This window comes from Cervus canadensis, chromosome X, assembly GCF_019320065.1.
Source record: "Cervus canadensis isolate Bull #8, Minnesota chromosome X, ASM1932006v1, whole genome shotgun sequence".
NCBI lineage: Eukaryota > Metazoa > Chordata > Mammalia > Artiodactyla > Cervidae > Cervus > Cervus canadensis.
In genome coordinates this window covers 114,218,695-114,240,156 of record NC_057419.1, presented here as the reverse complement: position 1 = coordinate 114,240,156, position 21,462 = coordinate 114,218,695, and the positions used below count along the sequence as shown (strand labels likewise).

At 43.5% G+C, this 21,462-nt stretch overlaps 1 long non-coding RNA gene across 1 annotated transcript; it reads left to right on the top strand.

Annotated features, from left to right (window-relative positions):
• The first annotated feature begins 17,784 nt into the window (after positions 1–17,784).
• LOC122435944 lies at positions 17,785–21,462 on the top strand. Its single transcript, XR_006267742.1, has 4 exons — positions 17,785–18,071; positions 18,318–18,417; positions 21,058–21,232; positions 21,360–21,462. It is a non-coding gene; the product is annotated as an uncharacterized LOC122435944 (long non-coding RNA).

Genomic DNA, 21,462 nt, shown 5'->3' with positions numbered 1-21,462 from the left:
AGGTCCAGTGGGTCTAGTCAGTGAACTGCCCACGAATCCGGGGCCTTTTGCTTCCTTCGGGGCATATGCCGATGAGCATGGATGTGTAGGAACCTCCCGAGTCAGGTGCCCCAGCTGGAGGATGAAGCCCTTGTATTCCTCTTGCTGGAGAGGGCTGCATCCCCAGGCTGTAGCTGTCTCTCCCACCCGTGTATCTGCTAGAAAGCCTTTCTAGCAGAAAGGCTGGCTGGTGGTGGCTCCTCTTCCATTTGGGGTTTCCTGTTGGTGGGGGTGACATTGCCTCAGGGGAACCTTCTCTGCACTCTCAAGGAAGAAGGTGTTGTTGGTAAACAGAGGAAGGACAGTTATGCATTGTTTGTGGTGTTGTGCTACTGGAGTGGGGGAGAGGAAAGGGGAGCTCAATTCAGGGAGGGAAAAGGCCCGATGCTTTCCCCATGTCAGGCTTTTGCTTTCTCTTGATTCGGGAAATTTGGGTCCAGTAGGACTATGAGGAGGAGGCTCTGAGAGTATAAGGAAAGACTGACAGTGGGGAGGACAAGGGTCTTTGGTGTGACGACTGTGGTGGGCATTGTGGGTTCAGGGCTCTTTCTCTTGTCTCCTTTCTCCATTCTCGTGCCCTTCCTTTGGGTTAGCATATCTGAGGCACAAAAATCACAATGGACCCTGATGTATATACTATAATAAGCTACAGCTTTCGTATAAACTAAGACATTTATTATGGGAACAGGATTATTTTCCATTTTCCCATGTGAATTTTGATTTTGTCTGAAAGTGAAGGCTTTGCTGTCTCTTCCTAGCTCTCTGTTGCCTAGACCTGTGACAAACGGCTGTTGTGGAAGGGGAGCTCTTTTTCCACCTGAACTGTTGCACAGTTTATAATCTAAGGGAGTTCTGAGAAGGAACTGCTGTTGCTCACACTTTTTTTTTTTCTGCAGATATTTTCTGCCTTTTTCCTGTAGCTTTATGGGCTCTTGATCACTGTTTTGCCACCAGGTCCCTGAGGAACACTCTTGGTTTTTCAAATTCCCAAGAGGCTAATTTAACTTACAGAAAAGATTTGCATACATTGCAGAGAGTCAGAAATGGCAGCCTATTGCCTGGAGAATCCCAGGGACAGCGGAGCCTGGTGGGCTGCCATCTGTGGGGTCACACAGAGTCAGACGTGAATGAAGTGATTTCCCAGAGTCAGACAAAGAAATGACCACACTCCAGTTTTCGAGGAAATGTGAGATAGAAGCCTTCGTCCCTTTTCAGCATGAGCAATTTAATTTTCCTTATTTGAGTGTCCCTTACAATGTGCTCCCCGTGAGATCCCAGGTTCCCTGGGTATCTTCACCGTCCCTCCAATTGCTGATTCTAAATTCCTGGCCATAGCCAGACCTGTGCAGACAACTTTCTCAAGAGGAACTTGCGGAAACAGCACCTGAAGGACAAGTAAAAAGTATGAGTGACTGCTTATCCTCTAGGAGCTTTTTACCCATACATATGCCCTGAGGGCGACTTCTCTGTGATCAATAGGATCACTGGGGATGAAGTTTAAAACTGCTAACCTTGTTTAGAGATGGTTTAAGTTGCTCTGCTGACGTCAGCAGTCTGTTGTCAAGCGGAGCTGAACTTCATCTCTCCCCGTCACTTACTCATGTACTCTGAAGGAGCAGAGATTTGGTCTCCAATTGGCAGAGGTCCAATGTCTGTGTCTTGTGGTGCACAGGACCTGCTAGAATACTTAGGAGGAGGCAAGGACTCAGATCCGGCAGAGTTTTACTTATGGAATTTTAGTGTGCAGCTCTGTCAAATAGAGTGGACAGAATGAGCCAAATCTGTGCATTCCTGTACAATTTGAATGTTCTCTTCATCCCTCTGGATTTGAATTTGCCCTTCCAGTCCACTATGCTGACTTCAGCATGCACCCAAAATGGGTTACTGAATGTCACCAGCCAGGCCACCTCACAGTTTCGATTTGGGTTGGCTTTCTGAGCTTCCTTTGCTTCTCCTTATTCATGTGCAAGCCTACTATATTACTTCTTATCAGCTTTGGAAAAGAGCAGCAGTGGACCCACTTCAGTGAATCCTAAGGAGATTCACTGGTTTACCCATCCTCCCCTATCAGTCAGACAAAGCACCTTCCAGAGTGCTCAAAAGCCTGTTGTAGATTTTCCTCTAGTAGTTTGTCAGAGTACTGAGCTACAGGATATAGATGTAGTTAAAGCCAGGAACCAAGCACCTGTGCATCTCCTCCAGACCCCAGAACTGATGTGTCCTGAAAAGACTAAGAGGGTAGATCTGTACTGTTATGTTTTCATTACCAAATACTAATAATAATAAATTATGAAGGTGGAATGAAACTTCAGAGTGGATGGGTGTGTTTATGGTATAGATTATAGAGATGCTTTATGGATGTATACTTATCTCCAGACTCATTCAATTCTATACATTAAATGTGTACATCTTTTTGTATGTCAATTATTGCTTATACCTCAATAAAGGGGTTTAAAAATAATAGAAAAGACCCTTCCATGATCACAAATGACTGCCGCCCCCCAACATGTTATTAGATTTTAGAACTGAGAGGGAAAAATGTTTCTCCTTGGGGAAATTGGTAATGCCATTTACAGCTTCTGTATTATGGTTTTGCCCTGGTTTCTCTATGTATACATAGTATTTCCATTAGTGGTGTATAAGGTTAACCTTTAGTCCATAGGATTTTGAATTTAATAGAGTTACAGCTGTTCTACAGAAGTGGTCAACTTCATGCAGAGGACTTCGGCTCAAGGAGTGAGCCTGTGACATCAGCGAGTTGTCATTTGACCGGAAATTGCTTCGGCAGTATTGTGCCTTTGGGAATGGCTTGGACTTTGGGTTGTTTTCATTTTGTACAATATGTGCTTTTGTGCTTCCTCAAGAAATCTTTAAAAATATTGTACCCATGGGGGCATGTCAAAGTGTGTGTGTGCTGTATTTGTATTCCACAGGATGGAAGGCACTGTCTAAGGCTCACTGGTCTCTCTAGCAGGCCTCTTTTGTCTGAGACCTTCCCACAGCCTTCTATTTTCTGGGTCACAGAGTTTCCTGGCCTTAACTACTTGGTTTGGTACACTTTTCATCTTATGTAGTTGAGCCAGTAATACATTTTTTATAGTTTGGGACTAGACTGGCAAGAATGACTGAGAGCCTGCAAAGGTTCACTGGTTACCTTTCCCTGCAGAGAATATAAAAAGGCATACTGTTGAGACTTCCCCAGCAGTCCAGTGGTTAAGACTGCATGGTTCCAATATAGTGGGGAGAGGGTTCAGTCCCTGGTGGGGGAAATAGATCCCACATGCTGCATGGCATGGACAAATCAAAAGAAAGAAAGAAAAACACACTGCTGAGTTTCCCTGAGCTAGCTCATTTCTGTGTCTTTAAACTGTATTTGATGCTTAAGTTTCTCGTATTTTGTTAAATACATGTGTTCTTCCAATAAAATTTATTTGCTCCAGAAGATCTCACTTGTATGTTTTTATTATTCACAATGAACACCAGCATGATCAAGGAAGCTGCGGCTCTGTCATGTGCATTGTCACCTGAACCGAGGCGGAGCTCTAAGCTCTGAAGTCTGATGCCTTTGTTGTTCAGTCATTGGCAATGCTCTTGGAAAGTGCCAATTTGTAGTTGACACGGCCCCCTTGTGGTCATAAATCCGACCATACTTTGGGAGGCATTTCATGACCACGTTGTCCCGCGTTGCTGGGAAGGCTCGTTCCCAGTTCTGGAGAAGGTTTTTGTTGACAAGACACTCAATGTGCTATTACTGGACTAGGTCTTAATAGTCAAAGATCTCTGGACACCTGTCTTCTAGTTATGGTCCAGGAAAGTATTCCCTCTTGTTGCATCTTTTCATACCTGCTGCTGCTGCTGCTCAGTCGCTTCAGTCATGTCCAGCTCTGTGCGACCCCATAGATGATAGCCCACCAGGCTCCCCCATCCCTGGGATTCTCCAAGCAAGAACACTGGAGTGGGTTGCAATTTCCTTTTCCAATGCATGAACGTGAAAATTGAAAGTGAAGTTGCTCAGTCCTGTCTAACTCTTAGCGACCCCATGGACCACAGCCTACCAGGCTCCTCCGTCCATGGGATTTTCCAGGCAAGAGTACTGGAGTGGGGTGCCATTGCCTTCTCCACTTTTCATACCTAGAGTTACACTATTAAAATCATTCATCATATATTGAGCTATACATTTGATCAGCTGCTTCAAGTCTAGTCATCATTTTCATTGGAGGCTCAGTCACACACTTGGTAATACAATAAGAATCTTTTGAAACAAAATACAAATGATATAGTGGAATTAAAAGTAAATATTTTAGCCATGAGCCGCCTACACCAGTTTTTGTTTTTTTTTTTAAAGATCGTCAAGACTAGGGAATGGGTCACTTAAAGCAGAAATCTGATTTTTCATGTGGTTCAAATGTGTTACATTAAAGGATGTACCAGGTATGAAAATCTGGCATTCAGATTGAATTATAGCACAGATATCCCTGTGAGATCCTATAAGGTGTCAAGGGCCTTGCAGTTGTGTAGCAATGCCTTTCTCATCATAGAGATCTCAGAATTCAATAGGCTAATAAGGATTTTTACATCGATGTTCATCAGTGATATTGGCCTGTAGTTTTCTTTTTTTGTGGCATCTTTGTCTGGTTTTGGAATTAGGGTGATGTTGGCCTCATAGAATGAGTTTGGAAAGTTAACTTCTGCAATTTTCTGGAAGAGTTGGAGTAAGATAGGTGTTAGGTCTTCCCTAAATTTTTGGTAGAATTCAGCTGTGAAGCCATCTGGTCCTGGGCTTTTGTTTGCTGGAAGATTTCTGATTATAGTTTCGATTTCCGTGCTTGTGATGGGTCTGTTAAGATCTTCTATTTCTTCCTGGTTCAGTTTTGGAAAGTTATCCTTTTCTAGGAATTTGTCCATTTCTTCCAAGTTGTCCATTTTATTGGCATAGAGCTGCTGGTAGTAATCTGTTATGATCCTTTGTATTTCAGTGTTGTCTGTTGTGATCTCTCCGTTCTCATTTCTAATTTTGTTGATTTGGTTCTTCTCCCTTTGTTTCTTAATGAGTCTTGCTAATGGTTTGTCAATTTTGTTTATCTTTTCAAAAAACCAGCTTTTAGTTTTGTTGATTTTTGCTATGGTCTCTTTTGTTTCTTTTGCATTTATTTCTGCCCTAATTTTTAAGATTTCTTTCCTTCTACTAACCCTGGGGTTCTTCATTTCTTCCTTCTCTAGTTGCTTTAGGTGTAGAGCTAAAGCATTAAAAGAATTCATTTCAATCAGTTCTAATGAGATGGATGAAACTGGAGCCCATTATACAGAGTGAAGTAAAGCATAAAGATAAAGACCAATACAGTATACTAACGCGTATATATGGAATTTAAAAAGATGGTAATGATAACCCTATATGCAAAACAGAAAAAGAAACACAGATGTACAGAACAGAATTTTAGACTCTGTGGGAGAAGGCGAGGGTGGGATGTTCTGAGAGAACAGCATTGAAACAAGTATACTATCAAGGGTGAAACAGATCATCAGCCCAGGATGGATGCATGAGACAAGTGCTCAGGGCTGGTGCACTGGGAAGACCCAGAGGGATGGAATGGAGAGGGAGGCAGGAGGGGGGCTTGGGAGGGGGAACACATGTAAATCCATGGCTGATTCATGTCAGTGTATGACAAAAACCACTACAATACTGTAAAGTAATTAGCCTCCAACAAATAAAAATAAATGGAAAAAATCTAATAATAATAAAAATAAGCTAATAGCCCAATTACTATCATTTAAAGCTTATGAAAGTTGTTAAGGCATAGATATGGTCAATTACATCCTCCAACCCCATTGAAGGCACACGCACACACACACACACGCAAGCTGCTAAATGGTCATACCAGTAGAATACACATTTTGACCCATTGCGATCATACCGATGGTAGATTGGTTAGGGTTACCTCTAATTCATTATCATGTATGACCTTAAATTCATGGGAATCCCAGGCTACACCTTCATATCCATCCCTGTAGATGTGAAGGCCATAAATTAGTTCCACAAATCCACTGAGTTCCATACCAATCACTCTCTCTAAGGGTAATAATAGACATAGTTCAGAAAGCACCCAGGCTTGTCTCATGAGTACCAGGTTGATCAGTTTTAGTATGATTTAACACTTCTCAACATAGAGGAGCTTTTAAATGACCATAGCCTGATATTAACCACGTAGATCCACCCCATAATTGTGGGACTTTACCTTTTCATAGATGAGAGGTTAATTTTTTTAATAGAGACTTAGCTCATCACTCTGATTGAGTTTAAATGACCCTAAGAGAAAACTTAAATCTATGGCCAGCACCCCCAGAGCAGGTATCATTAATTGGCCAGGTGAGAGAATCCCATCTAGTAATATCATGAAGCTAGAACAGGACTGAACACTCATCTAAAATAAATTTCCTAGTGGGTATTCCTAGAGAACAGAAATCCACCAAGGTAACCCAGAAGTACTAGACAAAGGTAATTGGCCACAACCAAACAATTGGATTGAGTTTTACTTTTTCTTTAAGGCCAATCAGATTAGAGCTCATTTACAAACTGATCTCAGCAATCAGCAATATTATAAAAAGAAACAAAGACACACACTGAGACATACATACATCCAAACAGACACAAGAGACCCTATAGCTTTGTTTTCCAAACTTAGTTATGCATAAAAAATGGTTGGAGTAAGATTTCAAAAGGCTTTGTTCTCCTTTTGTTCCTTTTGGTTTCAGGAATTAGACATGGTCTAGATCCAGAGACATCTGGTCTAAAGGTATATAGAAGGACTTATTTCCTCGGGACAACAATTCTTAAAAAGATATTTTTTTCTTCAAGCTTCCTCTGGACTCTAAAGAATATTGTGACCACATTGTCAAAAATTGTATTCTTTTTTTGTGACCATAGTTTTATAGCCGAAATTTGGACCAGATAGTGCTCAACTTGGCCCTGATGACAAGGGCAGATTGGTCCCAGCAAGGACTGTCCCTCTGGGGAAGTAGGGGTCTTGGTTTAATCAGCCACAGGCTGTTGATTACAGGAGGAAGTCCTGGACATAAGGGAACTTCAGTTCATTTTCCTATCCTATGTCAATAAAGATCTAATAGTTTCAGGTCATTTTTCTTGCCATTGGATCATAGCTATAGATTGACCAATCATTTAAAAATATTTTCCCAAAGGGTTCCCAGGTCGGGTGTGGAACCTTAATTCACATATTAGCTCAAACAGTTTGTATCAGATGTCTGTGCACTCAAACCAAACCAACAAACCAAACCAAACGAGAACTTCACCAGCCAGGAGTCACACTCCAAATGAAACAAAAGGCAAAGAGATGCCCGGAAATCAAAAGCCAAGTGGCAAGAGTGCCCCAAAAAGATGGTAAAGGGATGCCACAAAATGAAAAGCCACATGGCATAAATGCCAAACGTGACTTCCCAGTTTAATTAGACCTGCAAGCTGGCAAAGTCAGTCCTAGCAGCCTTTTAATTCTGAGAGATTCAAGCAATTTCTTGTTGATTTTCTGGGAAGAAGTTGCTCTATCATTTCTGGTTTTAGAAGCTGCTAGAAAGCAGTCAAAGCACAGCCGGCCTTTTCTAATTGTGCATGTAAAAATACCAATTTTAGACTATCAAAAGAACCCAAGTTTGGCCATTTTAGGTTGAGCTCTCTCTTAGTAGAATTTCTCCAATTAATTAGGTTGTTGCAACTATGAGCTCCATATGTATTGTACATGAAACTGGCTAGAGAGTTAGAGGCTGACTTTCTGACACCCCTTTATTTCTGTTGAGAGATCACTAGTGAACTTGTGTAGTGGGCCCATGTGCTGCTTGTGAGCCTAACTCTTTCAGGAGTTACCCCAGAGTCATTTCGGCTTGTCTTTATGTGTCTCGGATTCTGCCTCCAGCAATCTAAGACCATTACGGCTGCTCAGGTCGCTGAATGGCCAGTTCTTATGTGGGATCCCCGGACGAGCAAGTATTTTAATTAATGAGTGGGTTTCCCTATGGGCCCACTGCACGGTATGAGGACTAGGCCTCCACCACTCCCATAAATTTCTCAGTCACCTGAGAAAACCGAAACCGGCCGGGAGGAGTCTGATCCCTTTTCTTCAGAGCAAAGCTCTCATGTATTTTCCTCACTTTTATCCTGACAAATTCTATAAAGGCAGTCAAATTGAGGAAAAGTGTCAGATCAGCCTCTTACTTAAACCCTCAGCCAAGACCATTCAGTCCCCTCCAATGGAGTGACCTTGGCATCTTTCAGCCAAGTCCTGGGTCTTCCTTGATGTTTTCCCAATCGAGCCCCCCCACCCAGTACCTTTCCACTGGGTGGGCAATTCTCCTGGCATCTTTCAGCCAGCCCCCCACCTAGCATCTTTTGACTGGGTGGGAATTCCTCGGTATCTTTCAAGTGAGCCCCACTCAGTGTCTAGACCGGGAGTGGGTATCCCCAAGATGTTTCAACTGGGCTCCGCCTAGTATCTTTCCTACTAGGAGGGGGCAGGTAACCTGCTCCACCACCAAATAAAACTCAGAATCTCAATCAATATGGGAGATTCAAGAACCAGGAGAGACTTACCCAAATTCGTCTGCACTCGCTGAGGAGGAGGAAGGGCCCAAGGGGCAGCTGCTGGTACCAAAGCTCCAATCCCCCATGGAGTCCATTCAAAGGAAGGAAGTCCACTCTGGGTCGCTTCATCAGTCTCCATAACTGTGCTGCTTGTGAGATTCTGTTTCCCAATTTAAGCTGAATTAGAGGCTATGTGCTGAGAGGCAGGATTGAAACATGCCACTTGATTGGTCCCTGAGTTCTTTTTTTCCCTCTCTCTCCCCTCCCTGGGTTCCATAGGTACCATCTCAAGGGAAAGGGTATTAGCATCTAGGCACTAGTTTCCTTCAACCATCTACTTTCCTTATGACTTAGTATTGATTTCAGAAGTCATCATTCTCTACGGAATTTTCAACTAAGATACAAAAATTCGTCTGCTGGATACCTTGGTCCTTATTCCCCCCAGGTTTTATTGCAATATAATTGACATCCAGCACTCCCAACGAAAGGCAATGCCAAAGAACTTTCAAATTACCACACAACTGCACTCATTTCACATGATAGCAAGGTTATACTTAAAATCCTTCAAGCTAGGCTTCAGCAGTATGTGAATCGAGAACTTCCAGATGTTCAAGCTGGATTTAGAAAAGGCAGAGAAACCAGAGATCAAATTGCCAACATCCACTGGATCACACAAAAAGCAAGGGAATTAAAAAAAAAAAAAAAAAACATCTACTTCTGCTTCATTGATTATGCTAAAGCCTTTGCCTGTGTGGATCACAGCAAACTGTGGAAAACTCTTAAAGAGATGAGAATATCAAACCACTTTACCTGTTTTCTGAGAAATCTGTATGCAGGTCAAGCAGCAACAGTTAGAACCAGACATGGAACAAAGGACTGGTTCAAAATTCACAAAGGTGTGCAGCAAGCCTGTATATTGTCACCCTGCTTATTTAACTTACAGGCAGAGTACATCATGGGAAATGCCAGGCTGGATGAAGCACAAGCTGGAAACACGATTGCTGGGAGAACTATCAAAAACCCCAGTGGTTATTTATAGTGGAGGGGGAAATGGTCCAAATATTTGCTCTGCACTCATGCTTGGGCAAGCAATTTCTCTCCAAGGATCTTAAATTCCTCACCTATAACACGAGAATGTTGTTCTGGAATAGTAGTTCCCAAACTCAGCTCCTCAAAAATCTATCTGCTTTTAGTCATTCGTAATCTGGGGCACTCTGCCCCTAGATATTCTGGTTCAGTAGCTGTGGAGTTAGCAAAGTCAAGGCCTGGATAGGTGTGAAACAAGAACAGAAGCAATCCCCAGGACTTCCACAGGCCCCATGTAAGAAATCTGTGATGTAGATGTTAAAAGGTGCTCCTCCCACAATGGTAACCAGGTTTCCTCATTCTAGGGCTCTGAAAGCCTTGAAGAGTCTAATGTAAGTAGTGAACTATCAATAGATATTAATAGTATGCAACATTCTCAAAGGCGTTTGACCATAGAACCAACACCTACTAACAGTCCAGGCAGAACAGCATTTTCCAGATCACAGCTAAGAAAACCCTAGATTAGGTGTCTTAGCTCAGATTGTCCAAAAAAAGGATCATAGACTAGGTAGCTTAAACTACAGAAATCTATTTCTCACAGATTTGGAGGCTGTTAACTCCAAGTTTAAGGCAGCAGCATATGATTGCCTTCTCCCTATGTCCTCACATGGCTTTTCCTCAGTGTGTGTGGGCAGAAAGAGATCTCTCTCTCTCTTTTCCTCCTCTTCTAAGGCCATTGATCCTGTTGAATTAAGACTCACCCCTCACGACCTCTTTTAAATTCATCTCCAAAACTTTCTATCTTCAAATACAATCACATTAGAGTTAAGTCTTGAAAAGATCTCTCTGGATCTAGACCATACCTAATTCCTGAAACCAAAAGGAACAAAAGGAGAACAAAGCCTTTTAAAATCTTACTCCAACCATTTTTTATGCATAACTAAGTTTGGAAAACAAAGCTATAGGGTCTCTTTGTCTGTTTTGGATGTATGTATGTCTCAGTGTGTGTCTTTGTTTCTTTTTATAATATTGCTGATTGCTGAGATCAGTTTGTAAATGAGCTCTAATCTGATTGGCCTTAAAAAAAAAAGTAAAACTCAACCCAATTGTTTGGTTGTAGCCAATTACCTTTGTCTAGTACTTCTGGGTTACCTTGGTGGATTTCTGTTCTCTAGGAATACCCACTAGGAAATTTATTTTAGATGAGTGTTCAGTCCTGTTCTAGCTTCATGATATTACTAGATGGGATTCTCTCACCTGGCCAATTAATAATACCTGCTCTGGGGGTGCTGGCCATAGATTTAAGTTTTCTCTTAGGGTCATTTAAACTCAATCAGAGTGATGAGCTAAGTCTCAATTAAAGAAAATTAACCTCTCATCTATGAAAAGTTAAATTCCCACAATTATGGGGTGGATCTACGTGGTTAATATCAGGCTATGGTCATTTAAAAGCTCCTCTATGTTGGGAAGGGTTAAATCATACAAAAACTGATCCACCTGGTACTCATGAGACAAGCCTGGGTGCTTTCTGAACTATGTCTATTATTACCCTTAGAGAGAGTGATTGGTATGGAACTCAGTGGAATTGTGGAACTAATTTATGGCCTTCACATCTACAGGGATGGATATGAAGGTGTAGCCTGGGATTCCCATGAATTTAAGGTCATACATGATAACGAATTAGAGGTAACACTAACCAATCTACCATTGGTATGATGGCAATGGGTCAAAATGTGTATTCTACTGGTATGACCATTTAGCAGCTTGTGTGTGTGTGTGTGTGTGTGTGTGTGTGCCTTCAATGGGGTTGGAGGATATAATTGACCATATCTATGCCTTAACAACTTTCATAAGCTTTAAATGATAGTAATTGGGCTATTAGCCTATTGAATTCTGAGATCTCTATGATGAGAAAGGCTTTGCTACACAACTGCAAGGCCCTTGACACATTACAGCATCTCAGGGAGATATCTTTGCTATAATTCAAACTGAATACCAGATTTTCATACCTGTAAATCCTTTAACGTAACACATTTGAACCACATGAAAAATCAGATTTCTGCTTTAAGTGACCCATTCCCTAGTCTTGACAATCTTTTAAGAAAACTGGTGTGGGAGGCTCATGGCTAAAATATTTACTTTTTAATTCCACTATACCATTTGTATTTTGTTTCACAAGATTCTTATTGTATTACCAAGTGTGTGACTGAGCCTCCAATGAAAATGATGACTAGACTTGAAGCAATTGATCAAATGTATAGCTCGATATATGATGAATGATTGTAATAGTGTAACTCTAGGTATGAAAAGTGAAGGCAATGGCACCCCACTGCAGTACTCTTGCCTGGAAAATCCCATGGATGGAGGAGCCTGGTAGGCTGCGGTCCATGGGGTCGCTAAGAGTCGGACAGGACTGAGTGACTTCACTTTCATGCATTGGAGAAGGAAATGGAAACCCACTCCAGTATTCTTGCCTGGAGAATCCCATGGACAGAGGAGCCTGTCAGTCTACTTTCCATAGGGCTGAAAATAGTTGGACACGACTGAAGCAGCTTAGCAGGCATGCGCCACATGACTCATCAATCCCACTTCTAGGTATTTACCCAAGTGAACTGAAAACATGTGTTTCCACAAAACTTGTACAGACATATAGCAGCTCAATTCATCATTGCCAGAAACTAGAAACAACTCAAATATCATTCAACCAGTGAAAGGATAAGCAAACACTGGTACTTTGATACACTGAGATACAGCAATAAAAAGGAATGAATTCTTGATATACTGAACAAGTTGCATGAACTGCAAAGGTGTGCTGAGTGAAAGAAGCTAGTCACTACAGTTGCATACTACATGATTCCACTTATATGACTTTCTTGAAAAGACAGAACTAGACTTATGGAGAGATCAGTGGGTGCCAGAGTATATTGCTGGAAGGAGGGTATCAATATAAAGTGATTGTAGAAGGGAGTTCTTTGGGGAGTGATACAGCTACTGTATAAAAAAACTATTAAAACCCATAGAACTGTATGCCCTCCTCCCTTGCTAAACTCCCTGCTTTTCCTAGCTTCCCTTGCTGCTAAGCTTTAGACATATAACTTAGGTTCTGCCAATCTGATGCTAGTGATTTCTAAGTTCTCCCTCGCCTCTCCACCAGAGTTGGTCCAAGAAGCCGAACCTAGAGTCTGTTCCACTATCTTTCCCACAGATTATAACCTAATATATCTCTAATACATATTTGCTAATTTAAACTGGTTGAGTGTATTCTGTTGTGTAAAAGCAACAATGATTATTAACATATTTATGTATGACTGATGGTACTGTGCAATTCCAGCCCATGCCTGCTTCTTGAACATACCATTTAACCATGATAATCAGTGATTAACCATGGCAAGCCACCCTTTTAAGAGAGGATCATTTGGACGTCCTTTTAAAATGGCTAAATGAGGAGCTGTGAATCCTTGCGTGCCAAGTACTCCATAACAATTCCTTAGCACCTGGAATGGTGAAATATTGATTCTAGGTAGATTGGTCAGTTGATTGCAAAGAAGGTTCCAACAATTCCTTCCATTGCTAGATGTGCAGCCCTTTGCACTGGGACTATGCCAGTCTTTCCATCAAGAAGTAGAGTCTATTTCTCTAGGCTCTTGAATCTGAGCTGGTCTGTGACTTGGCCTTGACCTACAGAATGTGGTGGGGGGGTGGTGCCAGGAGTCATTATGGGAGATCCCACCCATGACAAGGTCATGAGGAGAAGACCTGAAACGCAAGGCTGTTCAGGCTCAAGGGACCCTCCAGGTTGACCCCGGCCTCTACCCAACCATGTATCCTCCCCCTCTTGCTGTTTTCCTTGTTCGTCCTGTTACAGATCTTTGCGTTGCCTGCCGAGAGTTCTCCTGCTCCTCTTTCTCTAAATAAAGACCAACATAGAACCCTAAATAATAAACCTCCTGGATGCTGGTTCCCTATGAAGGGACCAGGAATGAAGGAAATGTTTCAATGAAAACCCTTTTGCTGGCACTCTGGCTTGTTTGGCAAATGCGTACTAATGCACATGACTGCTCACAACACCTTAATCATAAACAGCATAAAGAACCTGATCACAAAAGGCCCTGATAGGTAGGCTGAGAAAAGTGGGTAGTCTTCAGGTTTCTTCTTTAGGACCCCACTAGGGCGCTACAGGCCCCCCTGCATAAGAAAGAAAGGGTAAGAAAGGTGGGTACGTTTCAGGTTCCTTCTTTTCTAAGATTAAGATCCTCTCCTTTTTCTTCTTCTAGTTGCTAACAAAAATGGGTAACAGTGAGTCAAAGGAAAGACAAAATTTTATTGGGGTGATATTACAACTATTAAACAAGAGAGGTATTAAAGTAAAAAAAAAGCCAGCATTCAATCTTTTTTTCACATTTGTACAGGAGCAATGCCCCTGGTTCCCAGAAGAGGGCACTGTTAACTTAGATACATGGGAAAAGGTGGGAAAACAGTTAAGAGGTTATTATACTTTACATGGACTGGAGAAGGTGCCCACTGATACCTTCTCCCTGTGGAGTATGATTAGAGATGCCTTAGATCCGACTCATGAATCCGAAAGAGTGAAAGTTAAGGGAAATGAGGACTATGCTGAGTCCAAACCGAGCTATCAACAGTTAAGAGAAATGTTAGCTGCTGTGAACACCAATAGTCATCCAGAAGGTGGGGACGAAAAGGAAAAACAACTTTCACCCCAAGATGAGGAAGATTTAGAGGAAGCAGCAGCTCACTATCATTCTAATGAGGACTGGTCCTTTTTTGCCAAAGACCCTCCTAAAAGTCTAAGAAATACATCTCCAATTAGGCCTTCTGTAAAATTCGATCCTAAAATCCCCAAAGAATCCTCAGAACAGGGTTAAAAAAGCATGGGGCGATCTCGACCCCCCATGCCTCCCCCTCCATATGGGGGTAAAGGTCCTCCCTTAGGTTTTTCACGAAGAAGGGTGCTTTGAAGGCACAAAAATCTCAAGAGCAGTTCTCCTGGGTTCCCTTACCCTCCTGCTCTCCACTCGGGTGCCCTTCCCAATAAAGTCTCTTGCTTTGTCAGCACATGTGTCTCCTCGGGCAATTCATTTTCGAGTGTTAGACCAGAGCCCAGTTTCGGGCCCTGAAAGGGGTCCCCCTTCCTGCAACTGGTGGGGACTATTCTTCACTGAGACTGACATCCTGACCACTCGGGGTACTCAGGGGCCAGCTTGCCTGCCAATGGACCAGACCGAAAGACCGCAATTGGGACCCTTTTGTCCCTGGTCTCCTCCTGACCTGGACAACTGGCCAGAGTGCCCTGACCGGTAAGGAACAAGAGACTTTATTGACTTCTCTCCCCTTCCCTCTCTCCCTCTCTCCCTCTCTGTCACCAATGCCCTTCATCCTGAGGATACCCCTGGATCCTGCTGAGGCTGGACCCTGACAGGGGGAGAACTCTGTAGGAGTACTGAGCCTAGTCAAGGAGGCTCTTGGAACCTTGAAACCTCCATATCTGGAAGCCTGGAAGCTTAAATCTCCTGGAGAACTCTGAAATATATAGACTCCTGAGCCACTCTGCAAGCAGAGCTCCTGAGCATTAGTGCAGGAAGCTATGTCTACCCCACCCACAACTCCATCCCCACCCCAAAAGCTAGCCTGGAAAATACGGACATGTTATCTGCATGTGACACAAAGGACCGATAGCTCTTGACCCTGTCCTCTCCAAGGCTGGCAGTGGGGACAGTAACTGGGAGTTTTCCAGGAGGGTAGAGCAAAGTCCCTGAGTGCTATATGGGCATATATTAATGTACACCATCCACAAGCTGTCCTCAGGACAGCAGGGCACAGAGGAAGGAGCATCTGGGCTCTCTCCAATACACATTTTGCAGGCTGTCCACTGTTTTCTAAATTCTTGCTCCCTGTCAAAGTTGTCTTGCCGGTTCACTCTCAGCAGAACAGAACTTTGTTTTGTGTGCATGAGTAGACAGAACTGAGAGGAAAGAGAGAGTCCACCCTGCGGGTGGCTCAGGCCCTGCTCTCCCATCCCACATGAGGCAGTTCCATGCATCTTGGCCTATGAGATCCCCTCTGCTCCATCGTGTGGGCTTGTGATTGGCGTCACATACCACTGAAGCCTTGTGGTCTGCTGATAAAGGTGCTCTCCTCGACCAAACTCTAGCTAGTCTCCTCTGAGCCCTCTTCTCACTTAAGCCTCGAACTTGGTCAATAAAGATGTGAACAAATACTAAAATAGTTTGTAACAGCTCAGGGTCTCCTCCCAAGGATGACCTTAGTCCCCTTCAACATGCCTGTGTTAGAAAACTCAAGGCTGCCAAAATAAGTTACTGTTACTTCCAGGCAACAGCAGAACATAGGGTCCCTTTCTCCCAGGTTCTGTGGAAGGGGAGGACCTACATATTGACAGGCACCAGTTAATAAACCCAGATGGGTTTCAGGCTGACTCCCCTCAAACAACTTTCCACTTTTTGTAATTTTTCACTTTCCTGACTCTACTGAACCTCCACTTACACCCTTCCTTGTTCATTCATTTTCTCTTTAAAAACACCCAGTCACTTCTGTACAAATCAAAGGTCAGGCTGGAATATTCTCTGTGCTGCAATAGTATGTTACTGATTAAAATCTGTCCTGACCACTTTAGTGTCTGGCTTTTTTTATCTTTGATACTACCACCAACGGCAACATGTATCCAAATCTTCTAGATGCTACTGTGTTATTCAGATGGCAAGTCCCAAAGGAAAAATTATCAGGAAAAATGACTGCACTTGCTGCATTAGTGGGTTGAAATTTTAGCCTTGTTTTGCTTCTCACCCAATACAATTATTTCTTTTGATGTTGCCTTGAAGTTGTTTTGCAGCAAGAAAAAAAAATTATAGATGTGAAAAAGCATGTTGTCCACCAATACTTTTACAGACCAAATGCCAGTCTAGGATGACAGAACTGATCCTAAATATGATGAATTGCTGAAGACATTAGAAGGTTAAGTTAACCCTCCGGAACTCACCTTGTGTCCTGGCTACTCAGGAATTCAGGAAAAGAGCAGTGAGAAGAAAGGTAGTAAGGGAAGAATTTTGGAGGCCACAGCCTTCCTCATTTCACGTTTTCTAAAATAAGACTGCGCACTGTCATTACAGATTTTCAGTCTTGAAGCCTCCTCTCTGTGACTCCGCTTAAGGATGGTGGAAGTGTCCAGGGCTTCTGCTCAGGGACACGGGCTGATTGCTTCTGCGTGGCCCTTATCACAAAGAGCGGTTTATCTTGGTGTACCACGCAGCACACGCGCCCCTGCGGCGCAAACGCCCCCGCACGCACCGTGCAGTAGAGCAGAGTATGTCCCTTATATGTGATGATGATGTCAGAGAAAGTAACTTAATGATCTGAGTGGTAATTTGATTTTCTGCTATTGGTAATAGACTAAAGGCAAATGCCTCTGGTAACATCAGATAACCCTTCATGTTTATCGTTTCAAAGCTGATGCAGATGACCAGATGATTATGTTCTTTTAGTCTTTTGGTATAGAAAATTAAGAGCTTTCTTAGCATTCAACCTTCCTTACATTTCCTGGTCAAGGTGAACTCTTTGAACATGCTGCTCTGGATTATGCTGGCTAGTATTTGGGGCTTTCCCATTAGTGTCGCAGGCATCATCTGCAGCATAGGTGCCAATAATCTGTCTGAGAGATGCATGAAGAAGCAGGAAAATGTGTTCACAGAACCTCATGCAAGCCAAGGAACTCAGAAGGACAAGTGAGTGGCGGGCTGGGCAGGCAGGGTGGGCACCGGGCTGACTCCTCTGCTCAGAGTGCAGTGGGCCTCGCCCTCATCCTGCAAGATGCAGAGTCCTGGGCTCCTGCCCTGGCCTCTGTCCCCTAGCCTTCACTCACCACCCCTCTGGGGAAACCGAGGCCCCGCCCCTCGTTTCTGATCCCGCCTCATTATCGCCTTTAGCCCCGCCCCTCCCCCAACCCTCTTCTCCAGCCCCTCCAGCCCTAGCTCCGCCTCCATATTGTGCCTGCGCACTAGCAACCATCTGCTCTTGAGGGTGGGGCCCGCGCAGGCGCCAGTAAGGCTTGCGGCCCCGCCCTCCCCTGCCCTCGGCCCGCCTCCATGGAAAGCGCTTCTGGTGAGGCTTGGCCAGTCAGTGAAGATCAGAATGGTAGTGGGATTTCACGGTGTTTGGCAGTCTAAATGCAAATACCTTAGGTAAAATCATACCCACTGACCTGAAATAGCGCCAATGGGAGATGGCTTCCAGCTTTATGTGAGACTCATTTTGTAGCAGGAGAGGATAATCAAAGGGATATAAAGTTCCAGCTGCAATTAGAGAAAAAGAGAAGTGATATGAGCTCTGCATCTTGATGAACCTCTCCGGCAGGAAATGAGACATTGAAGCTTGGTGCCCTCTAGACTGAATGGTAAGAACGGAATTGCTGCCACCTTCAGCCCAAGATCTTTATGAAATGAAAGGAAGAGCAAGGCACCCAGCCACCCTGAAGATCTACAGGCAGAAGAGACTGCCAGTCTTACTCTCCTTTCCTGTGGGGGTGGGCAGGGGGTTGCTGACCACAGTAAGGCTATTTTCTGGGAAAATTTTTTTTATATATTTTTTAATATTAATTAATTGGCTGCGCTGTGATTTACTTGTGGCATGTGGAATCTAGTTTCCCAACCAGGGATCGAACTTGGGCCCCCTGCATTGGAAGAATGGAGTCTCAGCCACTGGACCATCAGGGAAGTCCCTGCTGAAATGTTTAAACCATGGTAAGCTATACACATAAGACATGCAATTTTAGTTAATTGCATGTCAAATTCCAGTTAGAACTGGAAGGTGTATTGATATGTTTAAAGAATGAACACTGCCAAAAAATTCTACTCACCAGCTAATGTAATTCTGCTATTACAAAGTCTTTACAAGACCTAGTGGTGTGGTGTAATAAAAGATGTCTCAGGCACAAGGGACCGAGATTGTAATGCAGGCCTCAGCAGGAATTGATTGTGTGCTTGCTGCTTCTAGTTTGGTCCTACTGACTTCTGAACGAATCTTCTATAAAACCATGCCGGTCACCCTACCTCTCCTTGCCCTTGGGAGTATCAGAAGATTTCTCCACGATCCCCAAATATGCATTCATGGCCTTCATGAAGTGGCTAAAAGGATCCCTTCTCATAGGGAGGTATTAGATTACCTGCTATCTTTAGGGCTCCCCAGGTGGCTCGGATGATAAAGAATCTGCCTGTAATGCAGGAGGCCAGGGATCGATCCCTGGGGTGGAGAGATCCCCTGGAGAAGGGAATGGCAAGCCACTCCAGTATTCTTGCCTGGAGAATGCCATGGACAGAGGAGCCTGGCGGGCTACAGGCCATGGGGTCGCACAGAATCGGATGCGACTGAGTGACCAACTTTAAGGGGAATACTTCCCTAGACAAAAGGGCGAGCTTAACAAAGAGGGGAACTTTTAGCATGGCCTGGAGACCCCATCCCCTTGCCACCGGCTCCTGTTCTTAATGCATCAGACTTCAGAGCTTAGAGCTCCGCCCCAGTTCAGGTGACAATGCACGTGACAGAGCCGCAGCTTCCTTGGTCATGCTGGTGTTCATTGTGAATAATAAAAACATACAAGTGAGATCTTCTGGAGCAAATGAATTTTATTGGAAGAACACACGTATTTAACAAAATACGAGAAACTTAAGCAACAAATACATTTTAAAGACACAGAAATGAGCTAGCTCAGGGAAACAGCAGTATGTCTCTCTCTCTCTATTTTTTTTTTTTTGTTTGTTTGTTTTGGCCATGCCATGCAGCATGTGGGATCTATTTCTCCCACCAGGGACTGAACCCTCTCCCCCCTATACTGGAAGCATGCACTCTTAACCACTGGACTGCTGGGGAAGTTCCAACAGTATGTCTTTTTATATTCCCTGTGGTGAAAGGTTACCAGTGAACCTTTGCAGGCTCTCACTCATTCTTGTGGGTCTAGTCCCAAACTATAATAAAAGTATTACTGGCTCAACTAGGATAAGATGAAAAATGCACCAAACCAAGTGGCTATGGCCAGGAAACTCTGTGACACACAAAATAGAAGGCTGTGGGAAGGTCTCAAACAAGAGGCCTGCTAGAGAGACCAGTGAGCCTTAGACAGTGCCTTCCTTCCTTCCTGTGGAATACAAATAGAGCACACACACACTTTGACATGCCCCCATGGGTACAATATTTTTGGAGATATCTTGAGGAAGCACAAAAGCACATATTATACAAAATGAAAACAACCCAAAGTCCAAGCCATTCCCGAAGGGACAATACCCCAAAGTCAATTTCTGGTCAAATGACAACTCGCTGATGTCACAGGGTCACTCGTTGAGCTGAAGTCCTCTGCATGAAGTTGACTACTTCTGTAGAACTGCTGTGATTCTATGACATTCAAAATCCTACAGACTAAAGGTTAACCTTATACACTACTAATGCAAATACTATGTATACATAGAGAAACCAAGGCAAAACCATAATACAGAAGCTGTAAATGGCATTACCCATTTCCCCAAGGAGAAACATTCTTCCTTCTCAGTTCAAAAATCTAATAACACGTGGGGAAAGGGCAGTCATTTGTGATCATGGAAGGGTCTTTTTTTATTATTTTTGAACCCCTTTATTAAGGTATAAGCAATGACTGACATACAAAAAGATGTACACATTTAACGTATACAACTGAATGAGTTGGAGATAAGTATACATCCATAAAGCATCTCCATAATCTATACCATAAACACACCCATCCACTCTGAAGTTTTATTCCACCTTCATAATTTATTATTAGTAGAATTTGGTAATAAAAACATGACAGAACAAGATCTACCCTCTTAGCCTTTTCAGGACACATCAGTTCCGGGGTCTGGAGGAGATGCACAGGTGCTTGGTTCTTGGCTTTAACTACATCCCATATCCTGTAGCTCAGTACTCTGACAACCTACTAGAGGAAAATCTGCAACAGGCCTTTGAGCATTCTGGAAGGTGCTTTGTCTGACTGATGGGGGAGGCTGGGTAAACCAGTGAATCTCCTTAGGATTCACTGAAGTGGGTCCACTGCTGCTCTTTTCCAAAGCTGATAAGAAGTAGTACAGTAGACTTGCACATGAATAAGGAGAAGCAAAGGAATCTCAGAAAATCAACCCAAATCGAAACTGTGAGGTGGCCTGGCTGGCAACACTCAGTAACCCATTTTGGGTGCATGCTGGAGTCAGCATAGTGGACTGGGAGGGCAAATTGAAATCCAGAGGGATGAAGAGACCATTCAAACTGTCCAGGAATGCACAGATTTGGCTCATTCTGTCCACTCTTTTTGACAGAGCTGCACACTAAACTTCCATAAGTAAAACTCTGCCGGATCTGAGTCCTTGCCTCCTCCCAAGTATTCTAGCAGGTCCTGTGCACCACAAGACACAGAAATCGGACCTCTGCCAATTGGAGATCAGATCTCTGCTCCTTCAGAGTGCTTGAGAAAGGGAGGGTGAGAGATGAAGTTCAGCTCCGCTTGCCAACAGACTGCTGACGTCAGCAGAGCGACTTAAACCATCTCTAAACAAGGTTAGCAGTTTTAAACTTCATCCCCAGTGATCCTATTGATCACAGAGAAGTCGCCCTGAGGACATATGTATGGGTAAATAGCTCCTAGAGGACAAGCAGTCACTCATCCTTTTTACTTGTCCTTCAGGTGCTGTTTCCACAAGTTCCTCTTGAGGAAGTTCTCCGCACAGGTCTGGCTTTGGCCAGGACTTTAGAATCAGCACTTGGAGGGACGGTGAAGATACCCAGGG